We start from the raw sequence: 24,550 nt of genomic DNA on the forward strand, positions 1-24,550 counted from the left end.
TAGATGGAAATTCTGGTCAAGGTAAAATTTAAGGCTATCGGCCTGGGTTTAAAGACAGTATTTTCAGATTTTACCTTTTTTTTTTTGCCTTAATAATAAAATCACAGTTTAATGAACTACTTGGCATGTTTGTGTCTGTTTTAATTTAAACATTTAGCTAATGGGATTAGTGGGGATTTCAACAGTTTGTCAAAAAGCCAATAATTCTGAATTCTTTCAATTTGTCAAACATGCAGCAAGATTCACACTTTTGAAATAAGAAGCAATTGTCACATTTCTTCCTTTTTAAGACTCTCTTGAAAATTGCAACATTGACTTAATGACAGCTTTTCAAAATTAACAGCTTTTTTATATAAAATTGTATTATCTAATCTAAGAAGTATCTCCTTTTCAGAAACATTAGATGTGAGAAAAAATGTACACTTTAAAATGGAGTTCTGTCAGTTTTTGTTTCATTTATTATTTATTTTTTGACAGGCAGAGTGAATAGTGAGAGAGAGAGACAGAGAGAAAGATCTTCCTTTTTCCGATGGTTCACCCCCCAATGGCCACCGCAGCCGGTGCGCTGTGGCCGGTGCGCTGTGGCGGGCACACCATGCTGATCCAAAGTCAGGAGCCAGGTGTTTCTCGTGGTCTCCCATGTGGGTGCAGGGCCCAAGCACTTGGGCCATCCTCCACTGCACTCCCGGGCCACAGCAGAGAGCTGGACTGGAAGAGGAACAACCGGGACAGAACCGGTGCCCCGACTGGGACTAGAATCTGGAGTGCCGGTGCCGCAAGGCGGAGGATTAGCCAGCCTAGTGAGCCTCGGCGCCGGCCATGTTTCATATATTTTTAAGCAATGTTTATTTGTTTGAAATGCAAAGTAACAGAGAGAGGAGAGACAGAAACACAGAGAGATTTTCTGTTAGTTGGTTCACTTCCCAAATGGCCACAACAGCAGGGGCAGGGGCAGGGCCAGGCCGAAGCCAGGAGCCAGGAGTTTCTCCCATGTGGGTGGCAGGGGCCCAAGTATTTGGATCATCTTCCACTGCTTTCCCAGGTACGTTAGCAGTTAGTCGTTTAATTACACATTTGGAAGCCGTATATCACCCAGATAAATTGATCCCATTATCATTACATAATGCCCTTTTGTCTCCAGTACTTTTCTTTGCTCTGAAGTCTACTGTATTGACTTTAATACAGCCACTCTTTTTTTTTTTTTTTTTTTTACAAAAAACAATAGTGTTTTCATGGCACAATCCTTTTAATGCTTCCAATCTATTCATGTTGCTGAGTTTGAAGTGAGTCTCTTAGAAACAATATATAGTTGAATTGCTGTTAATTGGACTATGACACTCTCTGCCCTTTTATTAGCATATTTAATCCATTTACATTTAACATAATTATTAATATCTTTTTTCTTTGTTCCTCTGTTTCTCTTTTCTTACCTTTCTATAAGTTACTTGCATATTTTTTAAAAAATCCATCTTGTTTTTTGTTAGTATTTTGGGACATTTTTCTTTTTATAGTTCATAGTGGTAGGTCTAGGTATTAAAATACACACATGTGACTTTTCACAGTCTACTGCTCTCAAAATTTTATTTCTCTTAAAAATTTTCAAAAGATTTATTTGATTTATTTGAAATGCTAGTGACAGAAAGAGAGGGAGAGGCAGAAAAAAGAGTTCTCCATCTATTACTTCACTCCCCAAATGGCCACAATGGTTGCAGCTGGGCCAGGCGGAAACTATAAACCAGGAATTTCATTTGGGTCTCCCATGTGGATGGGAGAGGCCCAAGTACTTGAGCCGTCTTTCACTGCTTTCCCAGGTACACTAGCAGAGAGCTGGATTAGAAGAGCAAAATCTAAGACTCAGACTGGCACTCTGACAGGAGATACTGGTATTGCAGGTAGCGGCATACCCTGTAATGCCATAATGCTGGCCCATTTTATTACTTTCAGTGAAGTCTGGCAAGCTCACTTCTACTTAGGTCTCTTTACCTTCTCTACTTTTAATATATCATTGTTTTAAGTATTAGATGGTCTGATAGTTTTTATTTGAAAGGTAAACTATCACTTATAAAATTCATGAAGAAAAGAATAGTGTTTTGTGTGTATCAGATTTCTGCTGTTTCCATTGTTTCTTCCTTCCTAAGACCCCTTCTTTCATCAATTCCTTTCTCTCCAAAGAAATACCATAAGTCAATCTTTATGGTGGCAACAGATTCCTTTGAGAATATCCTTACTTACCTTTCATTCCTGAAGGAGAGTTTTACTGGATGTACTTTTTGAGGTTAGCAGTTTTCAGCACTTGAAAACTATTGTGCCACATCTTTAAGGTCTCCAGTTTCAGATGAGAAGTCTGCCATCATTTAAATTTATCTTCCCCCAGGAAGTGATGGGTTGTTTCTTCCTGGGCATTTTCAAGGATTTATCTTTAGTTTTCAAAAGTTTGGCTATATTATATGTTGATGTGGATTTCTTTGGGGGGTTGACATGGACGTGTCTCCAAATGGATTCCTTTTAGGGATTTACTCACCCTCCTGAATTTATGAGTTTGTAACTTTTGGTAAATCTGGCAAGTTCTATGTAATTATTTTTTCAATTAGTCTTTCAGTCCCACATTCTTCCTTCTCTCCTTCTACAGCTCTGATATTATGAATATAAAATTTTTGTTAATGTTTCAGCTGTGAAATAAGAATACTTTTATTTTTAAATAATTAGCATTTGACATTTTTAAAAGATTTATTCATTTGTTTGAAAGGCAGAGTTACATAGAGAGAGAGGGAGAGACAGAGAGAGATCTTCCTTCCTCTGGTTCACTCCACCAAACAGCTGCAATGGCCAAGGCTGGGCTGGGCTGAAGCTAGGAGCCAAGAACTTCATTTGGGTCTCCAACCAGGGTACAGAATCCCAAGCACTTGGGCTATCTTCTGCTGCTTTCCCAGGTACATTAGCAGGGAGCTGAATCAGAAGTGGAGCAGCTGGAACTTGAACTGGCACCTATATGGGATTCAGGGTTGCAGGCAGCAGCCTTAACTGCCATGCCACAAGGCTGACTCCAAAATAAATCTATTTTCTCTTCTGTTCAGATTGGATAAATTATTTTGTTTTGTCTTTGTGTATTGGTTCTATTCTCTATTATCTCTACCATTTAGTCCATTTAGTATGTTTTTTGGTTCTTTTTTCAGTTCTACGATTTCTACTTGGTTCTTTTTTTAATAACTTTTCTTTGCTGAGATTTTCCTAATATATTTTTTAAGATAATTTATAATTAAATATTGAAATATTTTTATGGTGACTGTATAAAATTCTTTTTAAATAACTCCAAAATATGACTCATCACAATGTTAGTGTTGGCCAATTGTTTATCTCTTTCAAGGTATAATTTTCTTGGATCATGTTATAATAAATAATTTTCCTCTATACATCTTGGATATTTTATCTATTGAGTTATGAGTGTCAGGTTTAAATTTAAATCTTTTATTTTAGCAGATAGTCACTTTGTTTAGTGTTCTTGGCCTACTTTTGTGGGTTTTGAGTACACTGAAATTGAATTTTCTGAATCTTTGCAGTACTATTTCAGTCTAATTGGCTTATCTGATGGCACCAGGGTGCCCACTGTTGCTTGCTGGTGCTGCCTGATGAAGAAGAGATCTTTTCGGGCCTACACTCCCACTGCCTCTCACTTGTGAAGTATGGTAAGAGTTCATCTGCTGGTGCCTCTGGACTACCCTGGAGTCTGGCTGGCAGAAGATATGCTTGGGCCCACAGGATCAAAGACTCTTCCAAGACTAGGCCTCTTTTAACAGCTGGGCCCCTCTGAGTGATTTTTCCTCCTGCCTTAATGTTATTAGGTGGGAAAGAGTCTCAGTTCTAGTGGGGGAAGTAGAGCGCTTTCCCTGGCTGCTCATTGTTGGTGAAGCTCCTGTTCAGTCTCCTTGCTGGTGGTATTGGGATCACTGATGTTTTCAGAGATTCTCCCGTTTTATCCAGGGGTGTAGTAAACCTACCTGGTCACCTGCTGTTGTTTGGCTTTCTGTGTGTTGGGCAAGCAGACCCATATTTGGGAGTTCTAGAGCAGAACATCCCAGTAGTTGAGGGGGTTGTTCTGCAACACTACTCATGCTTTTCTGTTGTGTGCAGTCTCTGACTTTATGGTGTGGTTTCTGATTTGGGCCCTAGTCCACACTCAACTTCCATATTGTTGCAGCATCAAGGTATGTGGCCTCCGTGAGGGAAGTTGACATAGGCAATGGAAATGGAAGGAATTGAAGGCTGCTTGATGAATTCAGATTTATCCTAGTAATCCCAGCAATACTTTTCCTACCAGAGCATTGGAACATATGAGTTCATTATAACAAGATCTTTCTGATGTTGCTTTATCATGTGCCTTAGACTATTGTGACTGGAAAAGCAGGAAATCATGATTTATAATGGAATCAATTTGGAAAATCATACCAAGAATGACAAATATGCTTCTATGAGAAACCCAATACAGATATAAAGAGATGAGAAGAATAGGTACTTTACCCTGGCAAAATGAAAGTATTTGAGATATACTGCTGTTCCCTTCACAAGCCATCAATTGTATTATTAGTCTTCCCTTTTAAAAAAAGATTTTTTTTTTATTTACTTGGGAGGTAGAGTTACAGACAAAGAAGAGAGAGACAGAGAGACAGGCCTTCCATATACTGGTTCACTCCCCAATGGCTGCAATGGCCAGAGCTGGACTCCAATCTGAAACCAGGAGCCAGGAGCTTCTTTCAGGTCTCCCATGCAAAAACAGGGGCCCAAGCACTTGGGATGTCTTCCACTGCTTTTCCAGGCACATTAGTAAGGAGCCTGATCAGAAGTGAAACAGCCAGGACACGAACTGGCAGCCATTTGGGATGTCAGCACTGCAGGCAGAGGCTTAGCCTACTACGCCACAGTACCAGCCCCCTTTCTGCCCTTTTATGCCTTTCCTTTTACCCACTCTGGAAGGACTTCACACCAGCTTTTACATGCCTTACACTTCTTGTTGCTGTTCTGAACTGCAAAACAGGATTTATAATTAACTGCTCTTTTGATATTTAGTTTTGTGGTCAAATGTATTTCTCCAGAGTAGATATTTCTATAGTAAATGCTCAAAGAAAAGCAGACTGAGACTGAATTATGACCTTGCAAATATTAAAAACATTGAGTGCCAACAAATATAGGGTATAGCACCAAATTGTTATAAAATCCATTTAAATCATCTTGAGAAAGATTGGTTGTGGATTTGTAGACACATTGAGTAGGATGGAGTTAAGAGAATCCTTTGTAAGCCAAGTGCATGAATTCAAATCAACAAATGCCACCATCTTCAAATAACACTTATTATGTACACAAGTGTTTGAGATCTGTACTGTTTATTAATAGAAAAGTGACATATGTTCTAAAGAAGATGTGAGGTGTCCGTGTGCTTTTGTCATTTGAGCGATATGCTTGTGAGGTGTAAATGAAATTTTATTGATAAAACACTTCTCTGGTCATTTACTTCATATGAGATTTTACCCCCGTCTGATCCTTTTCCTCCTCAAGTCAGAATACAGTGAGACTGGAATCACCAGCATGCATGAAAACCTCCCAGGCTGGGGCTGTGCCACTGGGCAGGCTGTTTGCAATGAGCAGCCATTTGGAAAGCAGAGCATAGCTTCTCACTCTATCGCACGGAGTGGCCCCAGTTGCCCCAAGCCAGGCCTGTGTTGCTCACACAGTACACTCTTTATAAGCCCAGAGACAGAATTTCAATGAGGAGCACTGAGGTATGTTTTTCCAAAAGTGGCATCTGGCTCAAGCATTGGTTACGTGAATGGCCCAGCAGCTGGTTCTACCTGTGGTTTCTGCTAATTAGCCTGAGGTTGTGCTGGCTGCCTCCTTGGGTTTTCAGAATACATCCAACTTTTCGTCATCTTCACAACTCTAAAGATGGCCCAAATGTGTGTGTGGTAAAGTCCAGGGGCCTTTGAACTTGGTGCGGGTACCTGTCTTATTGTGGACAGAGTGGATATTTATTCCCTGGCCTACACTTATCCGCTAATGATGGGCCGGGTCATTTGGATTTCAAATACAGTAATAATTAATCCTGAGGAAGTTTAGCCTAAGTACAGGTTTCCTTTCCCTTAGAAGTGACTGTTTCACCCCAAAGCAGGCAAATGTTTTCCTAAAAAATTAAAATTATTTCTACATCCATCTGTCCCAGTCATTCTTCTTTCTGTATTTATCTCTGTGGATACAGTGCTGATCTGGACATTTAAGGGATGTGTATGTTTGCGTGTGGGTGCATGCATATTTATAAACAGGGTTTTACTATAAGGGGAAAGAACGATTTCTGGTACAACTGTGGCCGGAAGGCCCACTTCCCGTACTAAAGACCTCTGGACCACACAGAGAACAGTTCCATCCAGTCCTCCTCCCCTCCTCTCTCCTCTGTTCAGAAGAGGACAAATGTAGGAAGTGCCTTTGCAAGAATAACCAGACCTTGTCTGTCTGGTGGCCTTTGTGCATTCAAGAACTTGCTACAGAGCCAAAAAGATAGTTGTCTGGGAATGGGCATTTGGTGTAGCAATTAAGACTTTTGTGGGGTTACCTGCATCTCAGGTGGGGATGATTAGATTTGAGTCTTGGCTCTGGCTCCTGACTCCAGCTTCCTATCAATGCAAACCTTGTGAGGCAGCATGTGATAGCTTGAATGGTTGGGTCCCTGCCACCTATGTGGGAGAACTGGGTTGAGTTCTTGGTTCCTGGCCTGTGCATTAGGGTATCTGGGGAGTGCACCAGTGGATGAGTATCTCTGTCTTTCTGTCTCTGGCTCTGGCTCTCCCCTGCTACCCACCATCTCTGTCCTGAATACAGGAGATGCTTTGAAGTCCCTTTAATTTCTCTGTCCTGTTTTCCCAATTTATAGACAATGATGATGATAAGTAAATTATATTTGTGTACACCTCAAGAGACTAATTTGGATTGTTTGAAACTTTGTCAGGTAAAAATCTGGGACAAATATTCAAGAGGTGTAAATAATTTATGAAGCTCTATCCAGAAGTTTTCAGTACTTAAAATTGTGGGACCAGTGGTGGTTCAAAGGCTAGATTAGACCATATTAAAATTGGATCAGAGGGCTGGTGTTGTGGAGCAGCCAGTTATGCCACTGCTTACGACTCCAGCATCCCATATTGTAGCACCAGTTCAAGTCCCAGCTCCTCAGCTTCCAGTCCAGCTCTCTGCTAATGCACCTGGGAAGGCAGTAGAAGATGGCCCAAGTGCTTGGGTCCCTGCCACCCATGTGAGAGACCCAGGTGGACTTCAGGACTTCTGGCTTTAGCCTGGACCACCCCTGGTCATTTGGGGTGTGAACTAGCAAATGGAAGATGTCTTCTTCTCTCTTTCTACCAGTCTGCCTTTCAAATAGATAAATCAATCTTTAAAAAAAAAAATGGATCCATTTTTGCATATATAGAGAGCACATATGAAACTTGGCTAATGATATCATAGTATTGTGAGCTTATCCCTGTAGTCCCTGAACTCCAGGGAAGCTCACACACGTCCACTTCCCGCTTCTCATGCTTCTTTCCTTTTCTGTACAGCCACTATCTTCAAACAGAGCAAATTAAACTCCCTCGCAAGAAAATAGCATAATAAACAAGCAGCCAAACCAACTTTGCTTCTTCTTTCTCATAAACTTTTCTTCCATCCTGGCATCCTTTTCTGGCCCTCTTACTAACAAGCAAGTTCGTTAGCCCTACAGTCAGCCTCAGTTTTAGTCCTGTACCCAACCTAAAGCAGTGTTCAGCATTTTCAATTCACAATACACGCGTGCGCACACACACACACACTCATCCTGAAGCACTAGTGAGCAGTGTAGAACTTTGCAAAGATTTCGTAGATGAGACAGATCAGGGTGTTTACATTGCCACCACCTGTAATAAACAACCTGAAAACCGCAACGTGACACCTTTCTTCTCTGACAAAATCTATGAAAACCTGTGACTCAGACAATGATCACTGTTCACCCATATTTCTGTCCTTGCTCCTCCTACCATAATTCTTCTCCATTAAGGAGTCTGGACATCAGCCTGAGGCTCCTTATACCCATGCAGTAATTTATCAGATCTCTTTTCCATGAAGTCAGTTCAGGGATGTGTTGCAGAAAGCCTGTGTGGCCCTCTTTTCTCTTTGTTCAGAAATGTTATACAGGTAGCTTGAAATTGGCCCTGGTGGGAAGTCATGGAGGTGGCAAATCCTCTGCAACAAAGATCCCCCTCCTTTGTGTTTCCTCCAGAATCAGTTGTTAAACATCTGCCAATAACACTAAGGGGGATTTGCAAAGCTTTTAGTGACAGGTGACAGTGGGCACTGAACAATCCGAGTGGACATGCTCATGTTTGTCTTGTAAGTGCATCCAGCTGACCAGCAGCCCAGTTGTTTTCAGCAAAGTAGGTGTCTCCTTGCAAAAGACTGCTCCTCTGAAGTTCTAGTTAAACATTTTTGCAGATCTTCCAGAATTGCTTTTATAAGAATTCCAGAGAAGAAGTTATTGTAATGTACATTCTTCAAAAATTTGGAGAAGTTATTTATTCTAAATAGTGAAAGAAATCTAATGGTATTTTATTACTTTTTTAAAAATTTTGTTCTTCACTTTACCATTGGGGAGAAATGGTTCTTTGAGAAAAGAATCTTATTAAATGATGATTTTTATTTGACACACCTTACATAGAATATAAGTCATTGTCTTTATTAAAAGGACTACTGTGTTCCAAGTGAGAGCGAGTAAAAGGTAAGAAGGCAACTTTGGCAAATTCACTCAAGAGTCCAATTTTAGAAATTTTAAAATGTCAAAAGCAAGATGTTTCTGAACATTAAAAAATACGGCATAATGGGATTGAAAGAAGAAAATAAAGTGAAATGGGCACACATCTTGGGACTGGACAGAGCAGCTGAATAGGTACATATTGCTGGCATGTGGACGCTCTCCCCAGTCTCTATAGATTTCTTTGTTCTTCCAGGAAAAGAACTGGACAAAAGTAATCTTTTACCTAATTAGGTAGGAGAAAGTATATATACAAGATGCTTTGGATACGAGAGTTAGCATTTTCAATTAGTGTAGAGAAAAAGAGGATTTGAGACAAAAGCTCTGGTGTTCCTGAGTTAGGCAACTCAGGAAGCCAATCTCAATTAAAATTAGAATGGGGTGAAACAAAGTAGCACTTCAAAATAAGGAATTGAAAGTTGTTCCAAACAGTTGGGATAGAATGCTATCATGCTTACTCGAATTGCTTTCAAAGTTTTGCTCATCTTTAAAATACGGAAGCTTCAGTGTTATTATATTCAGTTATTTCAGCAAAAAACATTTTATAAAATTTACAAAATGATTAAAATCCAGTGCTTCCAATACTTCTCTCTGAGGGTGAACTCACTTCTTGTGTAGTCATCAAATCAGTGTCTGCTCCATAGTTAAAACCCAAATATTTGTTCCAAACATTACTTCTGCTTGCTGTATTCTTAAGTGTTAGCGTCCGTTTTCAGGTTTTTTGCTTAGACTGCTCCCTTTTTTTTCCCTTTCTTATTTGTAAGCTTTGACAAACTTGTTTTAAAGGTCTATGTATTTGAATCAGCCCCTAATTCCTGCATTTCTCCCATTCATTTGTATTCTGTGGAAAGACCGTCCCCATCCAGAAATAAGATAAAAACTAACTAATATTTTCTTACATTTTTATGGTTTTATGTATACAATTAATCCTTTAGTAGACAGAGAATTTTAGTCAAAGATTTGTGATAACACTTAAGTTTTATTATTAGTTTTTCAGTTAACTAATCAATGATATCAAACCTTGTACTTCTTTTTGCTCCATAATGTGAAATGTGATCTTTATACCACAACATACCTCCACAGAATAGGACATTTTTGACTTTTCTTTCTTGTGCCATTTATTACATTGCATAGTTTTACATGGATTTTTAAAAAGAAACTTCTTAAAGTTTTATTTGTTTCATTTGTTTGAAAGGCAGAGAGACAGTGAGAGATCCACCACTCACTATTCACTTCCCCAGTACCCACGACAGCTAAGTTTGGGCCAGGAGGGGCGGGAGCTAGGAGCCCTGAAAGCAATCCAGGTCTCCCACATGAGTGGCGGAAACCCAGTCACTTGAGCTATCACTGCTGCCTCCCAGCCTCTGCAATGGCAGAAAGCTTGAGACAGGAGCTGAGGCATTGGCAAACTTGGGCACTCCAATGTGGGATGCAAGCTTCTCAATGACTAGGCTGAAGGCCCACTCTCCTACATAGATATTTTTAATAATTAATTGTATGTAAGTCTTTATGGAAATCTACAGGCACTTCTTAATCACTTTTAATTTTCAATTTATCTACCTTTTTATGTATTTATTAATCAATATAGATCTCACTGGAATTTCAGATTATAAAATTATATTTAGAAAGGATCTCTGTCTTCAAGATATCTACCTGGAGACATAGTGTCCTTTCCATTTTAAAATGACAGGGAATTTGTCTGGAATGGATTCAGTGTGTGCTGTAGATTCCCCATAGATATTTGTGCAAGAAAGTTATCATGATAGACACAGCATAAGGGATTTTGTGAGCAGCATCTGAGTGTCACCACAAAATAGCAGCAGATTTACTCAGGGACAGCAGTGGGTGTCGGGGAACAGTGGGCTTCTTAAATCGTCAGTGGCACCAGCCTCGCTTGCCTTTGTTTGTTCTGCCCGTCCATCTCCCACCACCACTACCCCAGGCCCACCATCTTTGCCTTTTACTCTTGTGCCCCCTCAACTAGGCTTGCCATGGGCTGCCTCCCCAACAGATCAGCACCAGCTCCCAATGCTCACTTCCATTCCCACACTATGTATACTCTGAATCATCACTTGAATAATTTAGGAGGTTTTACTTTTTGGTAGGATTTTCCTAGTACTTATATTATTGTTTTCTTGAATATATTGCATTGTATTTTCTAATGGTTATTAAGGTGTTGATTTTGTGTATTTTTCTTAATGTTCACCTCTTTGCTCTAATTCTAATTGCTTATATTGGCTTCTTGTTTTGAAATGCATACAAAGATTTTATCAGATATAATCTGTGACTTAAATGAATTGTGCAAATTATTTTGTAGAAAGTAAGTGAGAAAAATTCTGAAATTTCTGTTTTCTATAAATGGAACATTAGTTTTTTTTTTTTTTTTTTTACCTCAAAGAGGGTGGTTAATTAGGAACATGCATTTTTGCATCATACAACCTGGTTTAAGCTTAGTTTTGTCTATTTCTATATGATCTACAAATTAATTAGTCCCTCTTATTATTGATCTGTGTCCACAAGGTTAGCACAAACATATCCAGATCAAACAATTTTTTGAAGACTGAGTGTCTTTCAAGCAGATAATCATGAGAAATTAAGCTAATCACTATTCCCCCTTTCAGTAGTTGTGTCTTATTAATGTTTACTGTTTTAATCTATTAGTCAAAAGTTCTAATAACCCTTAATAATAGTGATACTAATGGACAGCCTTACTTTATTTCTGATACTAATAAAAATAGAATTAGCTTTCACATATCTTGAAATAATTATTATATGTCACAGAAACAAAAATTTTACTTTGAAATCTTTAGCTAAAATGGTAATGAGTAACTGGAATAATAGGTGCTGCCCCCATCCCATATTTTGAAACTAATAATATGACATTTGGTTGCACTCCACTTCTGAAGCCCTTGTCAGGTGAGTGGATCAAAATCAGAGGAGGGACCACTGCTGCCCACCAGGGTTTCAGAGAGGAACCAGCCAGTCCTGGCTCATCATATTCTGGCAACTTTATTTGGTATCTTCCAACTTCCATTGTTATAAGTAAAGAAAATGAGACCCCAAATCTGAAGTCACACCACCGGGGAGTGTTGCTGGGTTGGATTTAGGTTTTGGTCCTTCTTCACTCACATACTGTGTTTGCATCATTAGGGAGACTAGGTTATTCCCAGGGCTGCTTGAGACCTTCCCACGCCCCCTGTTCTCCACATTCTGACTTACGCTAGCCACAAGAAACGATCACAGAGTGATCTCCTCACCAGAGTTTTGTGGAGTCAAAGGGATTCATAGCCTTTGGATCCGCTGAATTCACCAGGTGGCACACGTTCAGCACAAATGTGTATGATAAAGAGGAGATAAAGAATTCTCTGTCGCCTTTCATCAATGACTATTTTGACCCTGAATGAAGGAACGTTTTGAATAGAAAAACAAAGTGACCATAGTGCCATAATCTCTCCTCTCCTTTCCCTTCTCTGGTCCTCTTCCCTCTGATTCTACACTTTCTCTTCTTTCCTTGTTTTGTTTCTTTCTTCCTTCTTTCCTGATAGTCTTACCAACAGCCCCACATAGGGAATTTTGTTTGAAGAGGTGAAACAGTAACCATGTGGCCAGGATAAAGGTACACATGGACAGTCTACCAGTATGGTCTGGTGATCATTGAGAGCCCAGGACATCATGTTTTCCATGAGAGAGCAGGAAAATAGCAAAGAACAAACAAACAAACAAAAAGCAAAGTGGGGGAGAGAGAGAGAGAGGGAGAAGAGGGAGAGAGAGGGAGGAGAAGAAGGAACATTGAGCAGGAAGAAGGAAGGAAAAAGGAAAAGAAACAATGAATACAGTTTCATCTTTCTGTTTAGCAAAGTAGGGTTATAAAGGAAAACATCCAATCAGTGAAACATCATCATTTTTCAGAAAGAAAAAATGGAAAGTAGAGAGGTGAGAAGCATGGATGATTAGGATAAAAATGGTCTACAAAATATACTTTTAACTTTATGGGAAAAAAAGGCACCATTATCTTGACCTTTGTTACTCTCCTAATTTTTGCTGCACACATTTACAAAAACCACAACACAGGCTGAAACTTGTCCCGGGACTGGCTTTCAGAAATCTCAGACAATGCAGAATAGTAAGAACAAAGTGTGTGACTCTGAAAATCATGATCTGAGAAAAAAGCCAAAATAGTGTTCTCATGGTCTGTTCTAAAGGGTCTTGAACAACAAGGGAGGGGCCAGTGCTGTGGCATACCAGCATTTCTCATAGGCACTGGTTTGTGTCCCAGCTGATTCTCTTCTGATCCAGCTCTCTGCGTATGGCCTGGGGAAGCAGTGGAAGATGGTCCAAGTGCTTGGGCCCCTGTTCCCACAAGGGACATCTTGAGGAAGCTCCTGTCTCCTGGCTTCGGATTGGTCCAGCTCTGACCATTGCAGCCATTTGGGGAGTGAACCAGTGGGTGGAAGACCTTCTCTCTCTATGTATTCCCCTCTGTCTTTAACTCTGCCTCTCAGATAAATAAATAAAATATTTTTTTAAAAGAGGGGAATATGTTAGAAAATTTACTTTGGCCCAGTATAAGGCAAAGTGAAGCTACAGTGGAATAGAGTAGTTAAAGAGGTGAAGCCACTGATAGAATCATTGCATTTTTGGTAAATGCTCAGGTAATTACTGAACCCTGTAGCTGGCAGCTAGCTGATACCAGTGTGGGGACCAGGATGAGGGTATGTGGTATTGAAAGGGAATGACATGGAATCAGGGCTGAAACCCCATTACCTTATAGGGAGATGATTTATGATCCTTAGTGAGAAATACTCACCTGCTTAATAAAACCACCCTCTGTAACACATGTGTAGTATCCTTGTCAATACATTTTAACATGCATTTCCTCACATAATTGTTTCCACCAAACGAGCTCATTTGTCATAAGCTCTTCTTTTCTAAAACACCTGGGAATGTCTGAAAAATATAAAATAGCTTTCACTACAGTGTCACTTGAATATACTTAATAGCATAAAGAAATAATCATTCTGGGGATTAGTTACACAAATCCAACTTCATTTTTCCATGTCATTTAACATTCTCAACTTACGAAGTTCCTGTTAGTTTAAAATGCTAGATTGTGAACTATCTTTCCATTTTGTACAGTAGATGATTCCACTTTACTCTTTTGAAAATAGTATCTTTCTAAAATTTTAAAAATTTATTTGAGAAGCAGAGAGACACACACACACACAGAAAGGTAGAAAAAACTATCTATTTTGGGTTCACTCACAAATGTTCACAAGAGCAGAGGATGGGTCAAGCCAAAAGCGGGAAACAGGAACTTAATCTAGGTCTGCCATTTGAGTGGCAGGAACCCACTTACTTGAGCCGTCACTGTGGCTTCATAGAGTCTACATTATCAGGAAGCTGGAGCCAGGAGGTGGAGATGGGTAATGAACCCAGGTATTCCAGTGTAAGATGTGGCTGTCTTAACTGTTAGACTAAATACCACCCCGATTTCACTTTAATACTTGAATAAGTCATTCGACCTACTCTTTAGAATCTTTTGTCATGGGGCCAGCGCTGTGGCATAATGGGTAAAACTGCTGCCTGCAGTGCCGGCATCCCATATGAGCACCAGTTCAAGTCCTGGCTGCTCCACTTCCAATCCAGCTCTCTGCTATGGCCTGGGAAAGCAGTAGGAGATGGCCCAAGACCTTGGGCCCCTGCACCCATGTGGGAGACCTGGAAGAAGCTCCTGGCTTCTGGCTTCAGATCAGCACAGCTGTTGTGGCCACCTGGGGAGTGAACCAGCAGATGGAAGACCTTTCTCTCTCTCTCTCTCTGGCTCTCCTTCTCTCTCTGTGTAATTCTTTAAAATAAATAAATAAATCTTTTTAAAAAAAGAATCTTTTGTCATAGCACTGGATACCAATTGCCCTGTTTTGGGTCATCTTTTTTGAGCTTAACTTGGTTTTGCCATCAACAGTCATAACTTGTTTTTCTGAAAGGACCAGAAGTCATTGCTGTAACACATGCCTGAGTTAGTGATCTTAATAAACCTTCATATTGTGTATTCATAGTGTCATTTCAGTTATTCTCAGTGCTTTGAAATTGTTTCATACTGTCCAGTTTTAAATAATACTTGACTAGTACAAACCAAAAATATTGGATTAGCATGAACTGGGGTAACCACTAAGCACATCAGAAGCTTCAATATAATTGGTACACTGATGGATCTGTTTCTGATTTTTCAACCAAGAATTTCACAAAAACCTTGTCCAATGGCATTTTCCCCTGGCTTTTACTTACCAGGTTTCCATAGTCAACAGACCTGGGATATTAGCTGATAATCTTGGATTTCATTGAAGGCTAGAGGAAGCAGAATCAAGTTGTACAGACTCTGCTGAAAATGGCTATTTCATCTTCATTTTCCTTATTTAGTTGCTGTGATGATAAAACCTGGATGGAAAGACCATCTTGCTATATAGAATACGTAGCCTCCAGCTGGCAAGCATATGCATTCATAGCATCCTTTTGGCAGGAATCATAATTTCCTCAAAGCTGCCTTCTGCCTAACTCATTATGCAAAGCTGAAGGAACTCACCCAAAATTCCTTTTACATCTCTCCATTCTCAAATACTGTTTTCTACCTTTTACTTATGTCCCATCTACTTCCTTGCCTGGAAGTGGCAAACTTCTATGGAGGTTCCAAAGTTGCAAGACATGAATGAGCTCAATATACCTCTTGAAACACTCAGAAACTCTGGCTGATGAAAGGGCTTAGGACCACCAGCCACATGGGCCTTGGGCATTTGGAGACACTGCTGTTGTGTCAGCCTATGCCCATTAACAACCAGACAACTGATGTATTCTGTACCAACAGCTGGTGCTTCTGGGAGGTCTTTAACCATAGCTGTGAGCAAAGGGCATTGAGGTAATCCAGGATGGAGGTCACCAACGGATGGAAAACTGTGGTGGGATTCTCACTGGCCAGGACAGAGAAGAGGTTACAGCCATTTTGCCAAATCCTCTGTGGCTAGATTCAGTGCCCAAGTGATGATTTCCATTGCGAATGCAGTGTAACATTGGTGGTATCTGTCTTTGGGAGAAAAACAAATCCTGATACTGAGTACCACTCTTCAGTCTAGAGGCACTGGCAAAATGTGCTCTGTGGCTCTTCCTTCAGTGAGAGGTTCCTTATATGGAGTAATTATTTCAGTAACAAAAATGCCTTTATGAAATTAAACAGTGAAACTTAATGCATAGATACCATCTTGGAGTAAGAAAATCCTGTCTCATTCTTGCCTCTCAAAATTTCCAGGTTGAAATAGAAAGTGAGCAATTTGTTAATCTTATTACCTTTTTTTTCTCCCTCTACTCTTCTAACTGGCAAATTTTTCTTTGAGTTTTTAGTACAACTTAGCAAATTAGTAATTCAGCTCACACAAAGCATGGTTCAGAATGCTTTCTATCTTTAATCTAAATCATGATCTGCACCAAAAACCACATGACCATATATTTGAACATTATGTTGGCACTAATCAAAATGTGTAGGGATACAACCTTTAGGGTTTTCACCAAACAAGTAGGCAAGACAGGCGTGTGAAAAAACAACCAAATCTAGCTATGCCTAACATTGTACACAATTGAAGTATTAGTAACTTATATAAGCAGTAATATAAGTGCATTTTGTTTTATGATGTGGAAGTTTCGTGACTCTGCCTATGACATATGAGTTACGAAGTAAACAATAACATCTCCTGCACATCTCTGATGTACCCATTGTATAGCCTTTGCCATTGGCAGCCAAGAGAGCTGAATTAGAATACTATTGTTTAAACAACAAACTAACGCATGCAGCCTTCTGGACACAGAACTAAAGCTGTCCCAGGGTCAGATTGATTAGCAATTTTGAGATATCTCATCTTCCATGTGGCCTCAGATCACCTGTAGAGTGCAGCTGGAAACAAAATGCTTCCAACATGTCTTCTTCCTCCTCCTACTCACTGTTAATTGTACCAGTGGCGTAGCTGTTTTGTTGTTGTTGTTGTTGTTTGTTTGGTTGTGTTTTTTTGTGTTTTTTTTTTGTTTTTTGTTTTTTTGTTTTTTGCCTGCTCAGGTTTGACTCTTCAAACCTTTATCACTGTTGATTTTGCTGACATGTATCAGACAGGAGTCTCAGGTAGTCAACCCCACATGTGCATACATGCGTTTTTATAGCCCAAATGGGACCTTGTCTCAGCATTTCACATTATATGAGTCATCATTTCCTGATGATTGTTCTGAAGTGATATTGTCATGATAACTGTAGAACAAACCTTAAAATAAACTCCTTGATAGTTGATCTTTCTTACCAGAAACTGATCCTATGGCTTATTTTGATTGTCACTTACTTTAGTGTATAAAAGTCATCCTTATGTACCTTTCTTATTAAAGTTAACTGCTGATTTTTGTATTTAATAGTTTTTCTAATTGCCTCTCCCTAACTGGTCCCAAAGGTTCATTCCAGCCCTCATGGCGTTGTGTGTGTCTATTATTGCTTATTAGGAATCCTCATTTCCTGTATAACTGCAGTGTTCTCCTGTTTGGCCCTCTGATGGAATATAGATCTAATTAAATTCAATAAACACATATTAAGTGCCTATTTTCCAGGCTCTGTGCCAGGGTCTATCCTGCCATTTAGAACTAAATTCTAGGCTTACCCACTTAATTTATGTACGTATGGATGTAACTTTTCGTAATTCCCAACAGAAAGCAAGTCTGCTCAAGGCCCTGGGCCAGGTCATATGTCTTTTTTGGTGTACCTTCTCTGTGTTAAACACAGGTGTGAACACACACACACACACACACACTGGTTGGTTGCTTTATTTACACTGCCTCCAGGTCGCTCTCCTGTGTACTTCTTTATTCTCCAAGTGTCTAATCATTCCCAACTCCCTGACTGCTTAGGACTTAGAGCCATGGCTCCCCACCCCCATACAACTGACCTGTATGAATCCTGTTTCTTACATTTATTCTGCTGAAAGCATTGGAATATGAGCTCCTTCAAGATGGAAGCTTCCTTCTTCATCAGTCCCCTTAGCTCTTTCTCCTCCACTTGCAAATTTTCCATTTATTCTGGGTTTCTTAAAGTGGAAGGCTTATGAGCAATGGGGAGTTGGCACCTTTCCTGGCTCCCTCTCTCCTGTCTTCTGGCAAGAGTGAGAGAGCTAGCCACTCTGCTCCCCTCTGCCTATTTGCAGAAGTGAGGGAGAAGCCCAGTGCGTTTGTTCACTTGAGGGGAAAGAGATTGTCATAGAAGATTAAACAGTATTTGGTCAATTGCCTAAAGTTGGTTGGCATTTGGGGGGTAAAGCCCAGGAACACTTCACTTCACATTTGGGTCTCCTCGTTATATACTATACCAATTATGCAGCTGACACAGAATTAAGCTCAGTGGGCATTTTTCAGGTGAACCAATTAGGAGCAGAAATAGGAGCCTGGGGCACTTCATATGACATTTCAATATTCAGCATTTAACACCAGGCATAGCAAAACAGGGCTGTCACTCATTGAGGGTGTTTGCCTCCAGTTGTTACCCTAATGGATATTTGAATGCTTGGAAATTTAAAAAAAAAGGGGAGGTGTGTCATACTCTATTTACTTTTCATTCATGCCAAATAAAACAATATGAAACATCTTTAAAATGTTATCAACAACATGTTTTTTTTTCTGACAAAAATTTGTGGTATGGAAACACAGGGCCAACAAGTATGCAATTATCTTACAAAAATAGGATCATAGTCCTCATTATTTTGTCATTAAAAATAAGGTTTATTTATTTATTTGAAAGGCAGAGTGACAGAGACAGAAAGAGATCCTCTGTGCTCTTGTTCACTCCACAAATGCCTGCAACAGTCAGGACTGAGTGGGTCCAGAGCCAGGAGCCAGAAATTCTATCCAAGTCTCTCATGTCGGTGGCAGGGACTCACATACTTGAGCCATCATCTGCTGTCTCCCAGGATGTGCATTAGCAAGAACCTGGATGGGAAGTGAAGGTGGGACTCAATTCCAGGCTCTCTGAAATGGAATGTGGGCATTCCAAGCAGTAACTTAAATGGTGCCACAAGGGCGAGCACTGTGGCATAGTGGGTAAAGCTGCTGCCTACAGTGACACCATCCCATACGGATGCCAGTTTGAGTCCCAGCTGCTCCACTTCTGATCCCGCTCTCTGCTATGGCCTGGGAAAGCAGTAGAAGATGGCCCAAGTCCTTGGTCCTCTGCACCTGCGTGGTAGACCCAGAAGAAGCTCCTGGCTCCTGGCTTCAGATTAGCCCAACTCTGGCCGTTGCAGCTATTTGGGGTGTGAATCAGGGAATGGAAGACTTCTCTCTCTCTCTCTCTGCCTCTACCACTCTGTAACTCTGCCTTTCAATAAATAAATAAATCTTTAAAAAAAAATTGTGCCAGGGCCGGCGCCGTGGCTCACTTGGTTAATCCTCCATTTGTGGCGCCGGCATCCCATATGGGCACCGGGTTCTAGTCCTGTTTGCTCCTCTTCCAGTCCAGCTTTCTGCTGTGGCCCGGGAGGGCAGTGGAGGATGGCCCAAGTGCTTGGGCCCCTGCACCCACATGGGAGACCGGGAAGAAGCACCTGGCTCCTGGCTTCTGATCGGCGCAGCACCGGCCATCACAGCCATTTGGGGGGTGAACCAATGGAAGGGAGACCTTTCTCTCTGTCTCTTTCACTGTCTATAACTCTACCTGTCAAATAAATAAAAATTGTGCCACAACCAAACCTGCCCTCATTTTGTCACTTTTTTGTTTTACTGTGTTGAGGTTTTTTTTTAGTTATTTTGGGATTTATTTCCATTTAAATATATGTTGCTACATATTTTTCTATATCAGTATATTCTAAAACATTATATATAATAGATTATTCATAATTATTACATATTAGAGAGAGGAAATAATTTCATCATGAGATAAATTTTGGAAATAATGAGTTAAACATTTTTTCTAATGTAGGACTGTTTAAAGTTTTAATGAACTCAGGAGCATTGTGATTCTTAAAAACTGGGGATATAACATTTCTTTAGATTATTTCCAATGTATATTCTCTATATATCGTATATATATATATATAATCTGTGTATGTACGTATATATTCACATAATTTGATGGAACAGGCGTTCTCTTGAACTAACTCTGGGGAAAGGAAGTAGGACGTAGACCTGTCTGTGACCAATCCTAGGACAGACCTCGGGAAATTCATCAAAACACATGAGATAAATTCTTGCTTTGAGCTCATTTTGGGGTCTATCTGCAGGTACAAATTTCCTTATAGTGAAGCGAGTGAGAGATTTGACTGCAGAACCATTCACTTGATACAGCACCTGCTCACATACAGAACTACTGTCCTGCGCAACATCATTCAAGAAATGCAGCTCTGCATTGTTCCCTGATGTCACAAATGATGGCGCTGTGTGTTCTTCTTCATCCTGAGTAGATGCTGGTCTTCTATTCTTAATTCAGAGTATGACTAAAGACCAAATATGATCCATATCTATTCATCTGTTTTTTTCTAATTCCACTTTTGGGCATCATAAACATACATCGGTTAGAAAAGAAGCTATTAATCAGTCCACTGTGAAGCCTGTGTTTTTAATTTCTTATGAAATTTAAGCAAAAATGCTCCTTAGTGGGAGAAAAACAGCAAAAGCTGGATTTTCTTCAGGGATTCACCTCCACTCACAGTGGCTCACTTTTTCATGACTTGTGCCCTGTCTAGGATTTTTGTCCCACCCACCAGGCAGCTTGGTTTGGCTTCTCACAAGCATATTTGTCTCCTGCTCCCATAAGTTGTATATGTCCTGTGGTTTCCCAATTGTTCTGTTTAAATGAAAAAATGTATATCGTTTCTCTCTCAAGTTGAATTGTGTTTATCAGCGTTTTGCAAAAACAGTTCTAAGGTAGATCTTTACCAAATGAGTTGCTTGGCACTGCTGATACGGTTCTTTAAAAAGCAGAGGTTTCAGAAACAGCTTATCCATCAATAGCTACAATGGCACTTTGCAGTTGCTTTGCACAAACATATGCCCTTTCTCTCCCATCCCTATCACCACAAGAGATAATTGACTTGCCCTCTTGGCTGTGTTCGTTTGAATTTTTAGATTCTTCCCTCTCTTCTTCTGTTTATAAGGGGTGGTACTGTAAATATAAGACTCAGCAACGTGTGATGTGCTTCATGAAGGACCACGGTAGGGAAAGTAATAAAACTATGATTTGGGCTTGTTTCTTAGGCAGAAAGAAAGGGTGACTGATCCTTTAAACTTGAACATAAGTCCTTCAATGAAATTAAATTGTTCCTGTGAAATTTTAGTATACTAGTCATAAATGTCTGAAAACTAATAATCATGTGAAATAAATGCTGAGGGGCTCCGATTGATTTTCCATATGGTGATCTTTCTTTTTTTTCTAAATCCTTCATCTTCTTACCTACCTAATATACACAGTTCTTGGCATATAGCTTTCTCACTGTGACCCCAGTTTTTTTTTTTTTTTTTTTTTTACTCTTCATCAAACTTCATTTATGATACATATGGGATGCCAGCTATGCAGAGGAGATGATCCAATATGTGAACTTACTTAGAAGTTCATTATACTCTATGTAGATATACATCTTGACCCAAATCATCAGTGATGCACATTTGCTGATTAGTAGCCATGTGCCAAGGTTTGTGTTGGGCATTGGAGGAAAGTATAAGGTTGAGACTCTGCTTCCCAGCAGCTGGCTTGAAGTTGGAAGAGCAGGATAGGATCATAAGAGTGAAATATGCAAAGGTTGACTGAGTGGTCCAGTCATGTACTCAGTGAGAGTACATGATACAGATGTTGAAGAAAGGAAGGGTAACATTTAAATAAGTGAAGAAAAGCAATGCATTCATTGTAATCAAAGATGGCAATTTGGAAATTGTTATCTTTGTAATTTGGGAAAGATCGATTGTCTTTTAGTTCAGGGCCATTCTTAATGCTTTCAAAATGCTTTGTGTTATTCCAGAGGTTTTTAATCCTTGGAAGAACCTTTGATGAAAGTTATGAACACTTTTCCTGAAAACTGCTCATGGGTAATGAATTTCCAAGGTTGCAGGGATCCCTTGAAGGCTGGATTTGTTGCCATAGCTCTTACTATTTTCTGGGCCAGTGCTATTATATAGATGGAAGCTCATTTGCCACCATGACACTGCTGTAAGCAAGTGAAGCAAGCCACCCTGTTTTTCCCAGAAAACCAGATAAGATGGTCTGAGTAGAGTACCTGAGGTCATTTAGCCAGGAAGAATTGAAGTTGTTTTTCCAATATGTCGGTGCAGGTCTCCTCCATGTGTCTCCTTCCCTCCTTACTGTGACTCACCCAATGACTTCTCTGATTAACCTCAAAGTTGACCCGCTGTGGTCTCTTTATCTGGCGTCAGGCTACTGTCTGCGTTAAGGAATGGCAAACAAACCCTTCACTTCCTTGGGGGTAGTTGTCAAGCAGACAACTCCATCACTCAGCTTGTTTACAGACATCAGAGACGTGCTTGTGTTGGCAGATGAGTGACAGTGTGAGAATTTACACGCCTTATCCAGGGCAGTATTAAATAGAACAAGATTGCTCTTGAAACTTAAGTGATAAAGAACACAACAGCTTTGAAAGGAAGCTGAAGTTTTTGTGTAAGATCTAAGGACTCCCATGCAAGGTTGAGAAGTCATGTCCAGGCTCAGATCCGATTGTCCGAGGCACAGTTTTATGAAGGTGTTAGTAATTAGGGTATCTGGGGACATGAACTTGTGGAGGAGGCTAAAAGGAAGTTGTAGTGAAAACTGATATTTTCCACGCTCTCTAATGTGTTACACTAGTGCACCAATGAGAAGACCTGTGAGAAGGCTTAACTGCTCCTGTCAGCAGCTCTGTGGGGCCTTTTCCGCGTCATGTTCTTCCATTTCTCCTACAGGCAGCTGGTTTTAGGCTGGAAATTACTGTCCTGTAAGTTCAGCCAAATAGAAGCTGCATCCAAGTCATGCCAGCTCCACCCCGACAGGACTGTGGGTGAGTCAGGCTTTCCCTGGGATTCAGGGAACCTTCTGTGAATCCAGAGAAAATCCCTCAGGAAGTCACGCCTAACCATAAAGGCTGCTGGGCCGGTGTGAATCTGTCACAGGAGAGGAAAAACACTATCTTCCCTGAGATGAATGAGAGGTCTGTTCCCTTACCACAGTGACTCTAACGTGCCACCCAAAGCCACGCCTCAGCGGTGAGGTGACCCACTTTCCACAGGCTTCAGGCTAGCTGCGGAGGCTCTGCTTCTCTTCAGAGGCTTGGACGCCCCGTCCAGCTCTGTCTGCTTGACCACAGTCACTCCCAAAGCCCCACAACGTGAAGGAATGGAAACCTCTGAGGTGCTCAACACAACACACATTCCATGTCTCTGCCCGGCCCTAGGCGTTTCTGTCTCTTGCCAACCAGAGGAACTCCTATGTAGTAATGACCTGCTTACCTGGGGATGGCTCAGCATTGTGCACAAGAGTGATGAAAGCAAGACTTGGAGCAGCCAAGAGGAGCAATAGTGTGTACAACACACAGGGCATGGCCGCCATCTTCAGGGTTTGCTAATAGCTGATCCGCTAAGAATAAAACAGCAAAAATTTGGCAAACACTCGGTTAGACAACATTGCATAGATGTCTTCCCTACAAAATTTATTTCTCTGTCTTCTATATGTTCACCTCCATAGTGAGTCTCCAGGAGACAATTAACATAGGTGATATTTCCCAAATTCTTTGCACATGAAATAATTTTAGGTGAAACATCCCACCACAATTTTAGTTTAAGTGCAAATATCTTTAAGTACAGAGTACCAGTGTACCACAACATAATAAAATGTTTGTTCACAATGAGAACTCTGAAGAGATAAAAAAGATTCTGTTTTGTCCATAAGATATACATTATGATGGAGGACTAAGCCATTCAAAATAATGCAAAAAGATTAATTTTTGGGTAAATGGATGTCAAATATGCCTGTTGGAAATGCAAACATACTACAAAGTACTAATGATTACATCTGTATAGAACTGGCTCAAAATATGTTTAAAAGAAATAGAAGAGGAACACTAGAAATAGACTCTAGTATTTATGTAAATAATTAATTCTTATTTTTAAATAAGTCAGATGCATTAAGAAGAAATTATGCAAAAACATCAATGCTGTGGAAAATTGGTTATTTATTCAGAAAAAAAAATAATTTGGAATCCTTCTGCGTCTAGATGTTAAAATAAGTTCCAGATCAGCAAGAGTGGCAGTGTAAACAAATCAAGCCAAATGTACTAAAAGAAAGTAGAAAAAAAAAAGATTTGTTATCCTTAAATAGATAGGGGAAGTGGCCAGTGTTGCAGCATAGCGGGTTAGCAGCAGCCTGTGATGCTGGCATCCTGAACTGGGGAGCTGGTTCACATTGGATCACTTCTGATCGAGCTTCCTGCTAATGTGCCCAGGAAGGCAGCAGAAGATGGCCCAGGTACTTGTGTCACTGCCAACCACGTGGGACACCAGGATGGAATTCCTGGTTCTAGGCTTTGGCCTAGCCAAGAACTGACTGTTGCATCCATTTGGGGAATGAATCAGTGGATGGAAGAGCTCTCTCTCTCTGTCTCCCTCTTCTCTCTGTCACTCTGCTATTCTGTCAAATAAATAAATAAATGAACCTTTAAAAATTAAAAAAAATAAATAAATATGGGAGGAATCAGA

At 40.2% G+C, this 24,550-nt stretch overlaps 1 long non-coding RNA gene across 1 annotated transcript in view; it reads left to right on the forward strand.

Annotated features, from left to right (window-relative positions):
• LOC149125007 (uncharacterized) overlaps positions 1 to 24,550 on the forward strand; it is a 304,585-nt gene that overhangs the window by 244,454 nt on the left and 35,581 nt on the right. The window lies entirely within an intron of this gene.

This window comes from Oryctolagus cuniculus, chromosome 8 (genome assembly GCF_051225735.1).
Source record: "Oryctolagus cuniculus isolate XC-2025 breed Fujian yellow rabbit chromosome 8, ASM5122573v1, whole genome shotgun sequence".
In the NCBI taxonomy this organism is placed as follows: domain Eukaryota; kingdom Metazoa; phylum Chordata; class Mammalia; order Lagomorpha; family Leporidae; genus Oryctolagus; species Oryctolagus cuniculus.